The sequence below is a fragment of the Triticum urartu genome, chromosome 3A (genome assembly GCF_056163025.1).
Source record: "Triticum urartu cultivar PI428250 chromosome 3A, HENAU_Tu73, whole genome shotgun sequence".
Taxonomy (NCBI): domain Eukaryota; kingdom Viridiplantae; phylum Streptophyta; class Magnoliopsida; order Poales; family Poaceae; genus Triticum; species Triticum urartu.
In genome coordinates this window covers 30,823,383-30,831,315 of record NC_141875.1, presented here as the reverse complement: position 1 = coordinate 30,831,315, position 7,933 = coordinate 30,823,383, and the positions used below count along the sequence as shown (strand labels likewise).

Genomic DNA, 7,933 nt, shown 5'->3' with positions numbered 1-7,933 from the left:
AAGATGTCAAAGAGATGAACTTGAACAAAACTATTATTATTCAGCAAGTACTGTTCGAGGCGCAAGCCGCGCAACAAATGAACCTGATCAACCACACACCTAACTGGAAAATGGAAGCAAAGTCCTCCACATGCCTTGGAATTCTTCCTACACAGGTTGACCTGCTAATCAATTAACAGATTGATTGCTTGCATCCACGCAGACCATTATTTGTTTCTTCAAGTGATTTTTTGTTTCAGATGATCAGGTCTAGCTAGTTAGAATTGCACAAGGAATCGTACTTGCAAAAATTAACTTGGTTCTCACCAACCTAGACAGAGCTGCTACATGCATGAGATTCAGTCTTCCAGGTTGACCTCTCAAATCTTTTAGGTCGGCAGATGACCATGCCATGGCAACCAATGGTCATCCTATGACTAGTACATATAAGCAAGAGCCAAATACACGTATTCAGATTGAAAAAGTTGTACGTACATGTTCCATATCTTATTTTCTATTCCCTCTGTAAACTAATATAAGGCGTGTGTTTTAGCTCACTTAAGTAATGAGCTGAAATGTCTTATATTAGTTTATAGAGGGAGTATTATATAAATGGAGCAGGTATTTGTTCTACCCCAGAGCAACCGGAGGCGGGGACTAGAGGAAAGAGAGGTGCCCATCATGGCTGTTATATAGCCGATGCTGAACAGGCAGCGGGTCCGACGGAAGAGCCTACCGCCATGGCCAGTGTATATGTAAATAGAGCAAGTGTACCATGCTTCACTAAAAATCCAACATGGGTATAATATGCAGAACACATTTGCACCACACATACATGGTAATTCCTGTAAGATAGCTCACATGAGCACATCACACACACATGGACTATCTTGACAAGGAAAACTGAAACAAAACAGTGCAGAATTTTGGCTACAGAGAACAGATCATTACTCTGATTGCAATAAATAAGTACTCTACACGAAGCTAAGAACATTACACACCATTCCTATTTAAGGGTTCCTCCGCAAATTCGGCCATCTAAGTCCTTTAAACAGGGCTGAGACCCACTGCATGAGCATCACCTCCACGGCACCGACTGCCCCCCCGTGTCCGACTGATCGCCACCTCCCTGCATGCCACACACACTGCAAGTTAGATTATGTACAGTCAGCTAACAGGCCTATACTATAGCATCGGCATGAGGCCTATATTATAGCACTGGTTGTGTAAGTGGGCTTGAACAGGAATGATTTGCATCCAGTATATGAAATAAATAACAAGAGATGTTTCAATGTCCCTGAGTAATGAAGCACAAAAGGGAAAAGGGGGCTTAATTGCACGCTCAAAAAGCCAACCCTACAATTTCATTTCAACAATATGCCTGCTGGGGTTAGGTTGACCCCTTTGAGAATAACTACACCACTCACCCTCAAGTTTATACCCTACAAATTAACAACCACAACATGCATTGTATTTTCTTGAGCATAAAGTACAGTAGATACACTCAGGGTGAACATCTCATATTTTCCATGAAGGACTTTGAATTCCTGTGTGGAAAGGACATACATTTTTCAACTTGACATTGATTGCCTCTCACAGAAAATCAAGATTCTACTCTAGTGTATGAAGAACAAACGAACAAACAAACAGTACCATCATGATTACGCATGGGGTGTATCAGCCAGCCATGGCTGGATGGCCACGAGCTCAGAGCAACCGGAGGCGGGAAACAGAGGAAGGAGAGGAGCTCACCATGCTGTTATGCAACCGATGCCGAACAGGCAATGGGTCCAACGGAAGAGCCTACCACCGCGCAACTCGATGAACACGTTGTCCTCACCTGTACCGATGGAATCCTGTTGCTGCTACACAACAAGGACATAACAAATGTTGAGCTCAAATCGAGAACGAAAAGAAGAAATCATGTCCTGGTAGGGGATTCAGAAACAAAGACCTGTCCTTGACGCTGGAGCAGGGCTCCATGGAGTTGAACTTGGGGGTGTCCTCCCTGGGTGAGCTTGTCGAGGTACACCAATACGAACCAATGGTCAGCACCTGACACACATAGGAAAAAAGAAGTCAATCATCATACCAAAGAGACGAGAGGTTCAGGACCATGGTCCACCCGAACCCATGGTCAGTGCCGTTCGATCAAGTACTAGTTTCTGTGTGGATCTGTGCCTAGTTAGTATTCAAATTTCTTATTAAAGAGTAGTGTAACAATGTAAGAGCAGGCTATGGTTTGATATATACCAAATTATCACCACTACAGGAAAAGCAAGAAGAACCAAGCAGGATTTTGGATCATGGTGAAATCTTGAGGAAGGATATTCACATGTACATAAACCTTGTAGTCCAGGTAGTAATGGGGCAGACCCAGAGCATGTAAACAGAGACACTCAGTCTATAATTTACAGAGACTGAGCTATATGCTACACTAACCCAGCAACGCAGAGATCATGATATACTCCAACTTACTTAAATATAAAATATGTGTTTGGACTCTGGCTAGTCCCAGGGCCTATGCTCGTGACAGATTCCATTTGAAAGTACTACTCCGTCTCATAATATAAGACGTTTTTTGACCTTAGTGTAGTGTCGAAAAACGTCTTATATTATGGGACGGAGGGAGTAGTATAGAGCTTTCAAGTAGAATGAATTTTCGTCAGTGGAATGTGAATAGGAAAGGGATGATGCCTTTGCATGCATACTGGATAGGAGCAGTTACTATATACTTGATTTTGCCGACTACTGGAACTGTGGTCCATGGCCATCAATACCACAAATAAAAGGACAGGCGAGTTGGTTCTGTAAAATGAAAAAATAATATCATTATCTACATGTCAAAGTATTACGATAACAATCCAAAAAAAGGAAATGGCTGATACTGAATTTAAAGTTTGAACATCGCTACCATGGCTACAACTTGTGTGACATGACCAACAATTTAAAGCGAGACTGCAGTTGCTAGTTGCTACCACTGGGCACTTGACCAGGAAAGGAGCTAGTTTTGACAACTTGTATGTGTACTACTGCAAATATACCAGATCAACCACACGGCTAACTGGAAAAAGGAAGCAAAGTCCTCCACATGGCTTGGAATTCTTTGTGCACCAGGTTGACCTGCTAATCAATTAACTAGTTGATTACTTGAATGTACGCAGGCCATTATTTGTTTCTTCAAGTACTTTTTTGTTTCCGGTGATCGGGTCTAGCCTAGGCAGAGCTGCTACATGCATGAGGTTCAGTCTCTTCCAGGTTAACCTCTCAAATCTTTTTAGGTCAACAGATGACCATGCCATGGCAGCCAATGGTCACCTTAGGGCTATTACATATAAGCAGGAGCCAAATACACGTATTTAGATTGAAGAAGCCGACGTGCATGTTCCATATCTTATCATCTAATGTATAAATGGAGCAGGTATTTGTTCTACCCCAGATCAACCGGAGGCGGGGAGCAGAGGAAGGAGAGGAGCTCACCATGGCTGTTATGCAGCCGATGATGAACATGCAGCAGGTCCAACGGAATAGCCTACCACCACGCACCTAGATAACCCATTGTCCTCTGTTGTACCAACGGAATCCTGCTGCTGCACCAGAAGGATATCACAAAAATTGAGCTCAAATCGAGAAAGAACAGAAGAAATCATGTCATGGTAAGGGATGCAGAAACAAAAACCTGTCCTTGACGCTGAAGCATGGCTCCATGGAGTTGAGCTTGGGGGTGCCCTCCCTGGGTGAGCTTGTCGAGGTACACCAACACGTAGCAATGATCAGCACCTGCACATACAGAGGAAAAAAGAAGTCAATCACCGTACCAAAGAGACAAGAGGTTCAGGACCATGGTCCACTCGAACTCCATGGTGAGTGTTGTTCGATCCAGAAATTACTTTCGCCAAGTCAAGAAATTATACGAGACCATGAAGTTCAACATTTTGGATAGACATCTGTCGCTTTTTAAAAACAACGTTGACACAGAAAGTGCATCTAGGAAGCCGATACAGTTTTTTTAAACACATATCCTTCAGATAGGCGAGAACATGATTTTTCTTTTCTTTTTGAACAACTATTAATAAACTTGGCAATTGGTTGGACCTGTTTCAGACGTTATTCAACAGAACAACACATAATGAACATTTTGCTCTACAGTGATGTCAATGTCTATCACTCGGAAGCAATATTCTGCATTGCAAAAGAAGGGGAAAAAGATTCATTTGACACAGGATACGGTCAATCTCAACAACAAAATAGGCAACGTCAGATGTGAATAAAATACCATTTTCGTTCGTGTACCAAATCTCAGAGGAGAAGATGGTTTGAGCAGCTTGCCTTGATGAGCGAGAAGAACCAGAGGAGGGAGGAACGTCCATGGCGTCCAAAGCAAGCAGCAGCACATCACGTGGAGGAAGCACCCTGCCTCTCCCATGGCGACCTTGCTTGATCTGGGAGGGAGAGAAGGCGAGGTGAGGACAAGCCGAGAGAGAGAGAGAGAGAGAGAGAGGGAGGGAGGGGGAGGGAGAGAGAGAGAGAGAGAGAGAGAGAGAGAGAGAGAGAGAGAGAGAGAGTTTTGGGCTCCTCCTGCCTGCTAGGTCGCCATGGGCGCGGGCTAGGGAGGGGGGAGGGAGAGCTGCTGGTGGGGCGCGGTGGCCATGGCATCGGGCTAGGGATTCCGTTGAGCTGCTCGATTGGATATGGGGTGTAGGGACGGAATGAGAGGATGGGGTAGGAGGCGGAGGCCGGGAGGTCGCCGGTGGGGTTGGCAGAGCAGAGGTCTCCGGCAGGGATGGGAGAGGGGAGGTCGCCGGCGGGGACGGGAGAGGGGAGAGGTGGTCGTCGGCGGCGGCTGGTTGGGGTTTTTTGGGGAGGTTGGGGGAATCGGGTAGAGAGGAGGAAGAAAGACGGAAGCGGCTGGCTTTTGGATCCGGGCCTCTCGTCTCGAGCGGTTGTGTGGCTTTGGAGTTGGGTTGGGTTTTGGTTTGAAATCATTATTTTTGTTTTGGCGCGGGCGGGCCTGCGCGCGTTTGCTCGCTCAGAATAATTTTCACTTTGGCGCGGCGGGCTGCGCGCGTTTGTCGGGAACGATTTTCACTTTGGCGCCAATATATAAGCGCGTGAGCGGGAAGCGGGAGCCATTGTTTTCGGCGTAGATGCATGATTTTGATTGGCCGGCCTTGAGTTACACAGTGGACACTTCATGTCATGTGGATTGAGCTCGTTGCTCCTTGAAAAAAATCCGACGATCACCTCTAGCCTAATCTTCTTTCTGAATTATTATAAATCTAAATAAAATCTAGTGCACATGTTCAATATAAATATATGAAACTGAATTATTTTAAATTATCTTTTTAGCAGTTGGGTGCGTTTGATGGGTAGGGGTTGGATTCTCGTTTGAAACCATTTTCACTTTAGCCAAAGTCTTTCTCTTCGCCCTTTCATTTGAAGTCCGGAACCACCAAAACATTTCGATCTTTTCCCCCTCCGTGACTTAACTGAAGAAGTACGGGACCGCTAAAACATTTGGCCTTTTTTCCGCTCCGTGATTTAACCGAGGAAGTTCGGGACCGCGAAAACATTTTGAGTGGACGGGAGGTATTCCGGACCCACCTTTATTGTAGACTTTGGCGCATGGCATTTGCTGTCTGTACCATCAAATAAACAAAATCGATGAAAATTGATGCATCCTCATTGGTCAATCTGCTCATCCCACGGATCACCCCTATCAATTCAATCTCAGCCATTCCTTCCTCTCAGATCCGACGGTGCAGACTCCGTGTCACGCGGATCACCCCCTGCTCCCAATCCATCAAGGTTTTTTACTGCTCTCCACGCTACGGCGTAAGTTTCTTAATGTATTATTAAAAATCTAAAACAAATCTACAAACAACTTTAGTATAAATATATGGAACTAAAAAATGTTGAAACTCTCTTTTTAATTGCAACCACTTAGGGTTCCATGGCAATAACATAAGTGTTGCGATGGCAAATATATCTTCTTGTGTTCGCCATGGCAATTGATGGTAGTTTTTTGCCATGGCAACTAAACATTGTATATATATGGCAAGTACATAGGTTTTGCATGACAATAACCTATTTTTGTGTTGCCATGGCAACCGAAGGTACTTTTCTTGCCATGGAACTGCACATTACATGTACTAGCTGATTTTCAATAACAACACCTCTCCTCCCGTTTCTGGCGGTTTTAGCTAGCGGTTCTTAGGGTTGCCCTCTATCAACTAAAAGTTCTTTTTCCATGGAATGTTTCCCCACGTTATTTGGGTGTGAACGGTAGCGACATATTATAATCATGGAGCATAGCTAGAATATTATATAATTAAATATCCCAAAAGTGTATTGGTCAATAATTTGAGAATCATACCAGGAGTAGAATGGTACTAGAATAATGTTTAAACATGGAATGACACATGTAGTAATATACACATAGTATTTTCTAGCATAAAATAGTAAATTATTGAAACACCATGGGCACTCATTTCAAAATTTTGAATTAAAAAATGTTACTCTCCCCTGTCCAAATTAATTGATGCAAGTTTAGTACAAAGTTGTAATAAAGTCGCGTCAAGTAATTTGGATCCGATGGAGTAACTTTTATTGAAATACCATGGTTGGTCATTTAAAATGATAGGTATGAACCATCATATCACATAGAATAGCAATTTACATTAAACGATCTGCTAATTTTAAACCTAGCAAAACGATTTAAATTAAATGAGCCTGGCGGTGACGATCGACCGCGGACTACAACTGGCACTGCCCGTCGTTGCCTTGGAGCCGGGATAAGTGCTCTGACTCGGCCAACTCACTTTGAGGAGCCAGTCATTGATCTTGTGTCGATGGTATCGAAGGCCTGGGCGATGGTCTTGAACTGATCTATGACCCGGGACTACACGAGGTAGGGGTCCGCGAGTACTCAAGCTGGCGCAACACATTGCACCACCCAAGAGATGCTTTTGTTAGCCGCCGACGAGGACATGCTACCGCCACTCATTTCTATGACACAAGGTCACAGCCACACCATGTCATGTTCATGGAAAAATCATTTTGGGTCGCAACAACGCAATGATGGTGGACGAGTACTGCATGTGTGTTTCGGTCGCTTTGTTCTCTTTCTGAGGGAAGGGGTGAGTGGTAACCGGGGCGGGGGTGACACTGACTTTGACGGACTGAAGCAGGCCTACGGGAGAAGAGAGATAACTTCCTTTTCGTCCATGTTTTTTTACTGAAAGATGTTGGGAATTGAGTTTTGTTATGAGTAACTCTAGGGAATTTCCTAAAATCACCCCCACCCCCCAGACAAGCAATGTGTGTGAGGGACTAATGGGGCGTCCTAAAGCTCCTGGGAGACAACAGCGAATTCACTTGTCCAAAGCTTCTAAGGTTTTTCCTTAAAGCTGTGAAGCAGCCTTCCCCTTACCTCCTGTTCTAATCGCCCAAGATCCTAATGACACTGCTCAAGAGGCAAGAGTATTCTTTTTTTGCGTTCGGATTTGATAACATGCAATATACAATGATGGGGAAAATTATTAACATAGAAGTCTCATATGTATTGGTTAACATGTCGATTTTTGCGCTAAAAACACCCAAAGTTTACCAAAGATATATCCATAGATGGGGCATATATAAGACATGGTGAAAGAAATAACTGGAAAAAAAACTTGGCGGGCCATGTTGGCATGAAAAATGAGAGGGAAAACACCGCACGACAAATGAGCGGGCCATATTGGCACAATTTCATATGCCATGCATGTGCATGGAAAACTTGCAAGTTTTGCATGTACATGCTATAGCTTTTGTTTCTCACCATCTACTGCGCATAAACAAGAATGCAATATATTAATTTGGTTATATTGAATCATTCATAACCATCTTGCACTAGAAATAAGTTAACTAAGAGGCAATCGCATCAAGGCGACAGATCTAGATGCTCGTCACCTCG

General features: G+C 43.9%; 1 long non-coding RNA gene across 1 annotated transcript; it reads right to left on the bottom strand.

Annotated features, from left to right (window-relative positions):
• Nucleotides 1-798: 798 nt before the first annotated feature.
• On the bottom strand, nucleotides 799-2,290 carry LOC125547767 (uncharacterized). Its single transcript, XR_007300759.2, has 3 exons — nucleotides 1,934-2,290; nucleotides 1,732-1,841; nucleotides 799-1,108 (listed from the first exon to the last, which is right to left on the bottom strand). It is a non-coding gene; the product is annotated as an uncharacterized LOC125547767 (long non-coding RNA).
• Nucleotides 2,291-7,933: the final 5,643 nt, after the last annotated feature.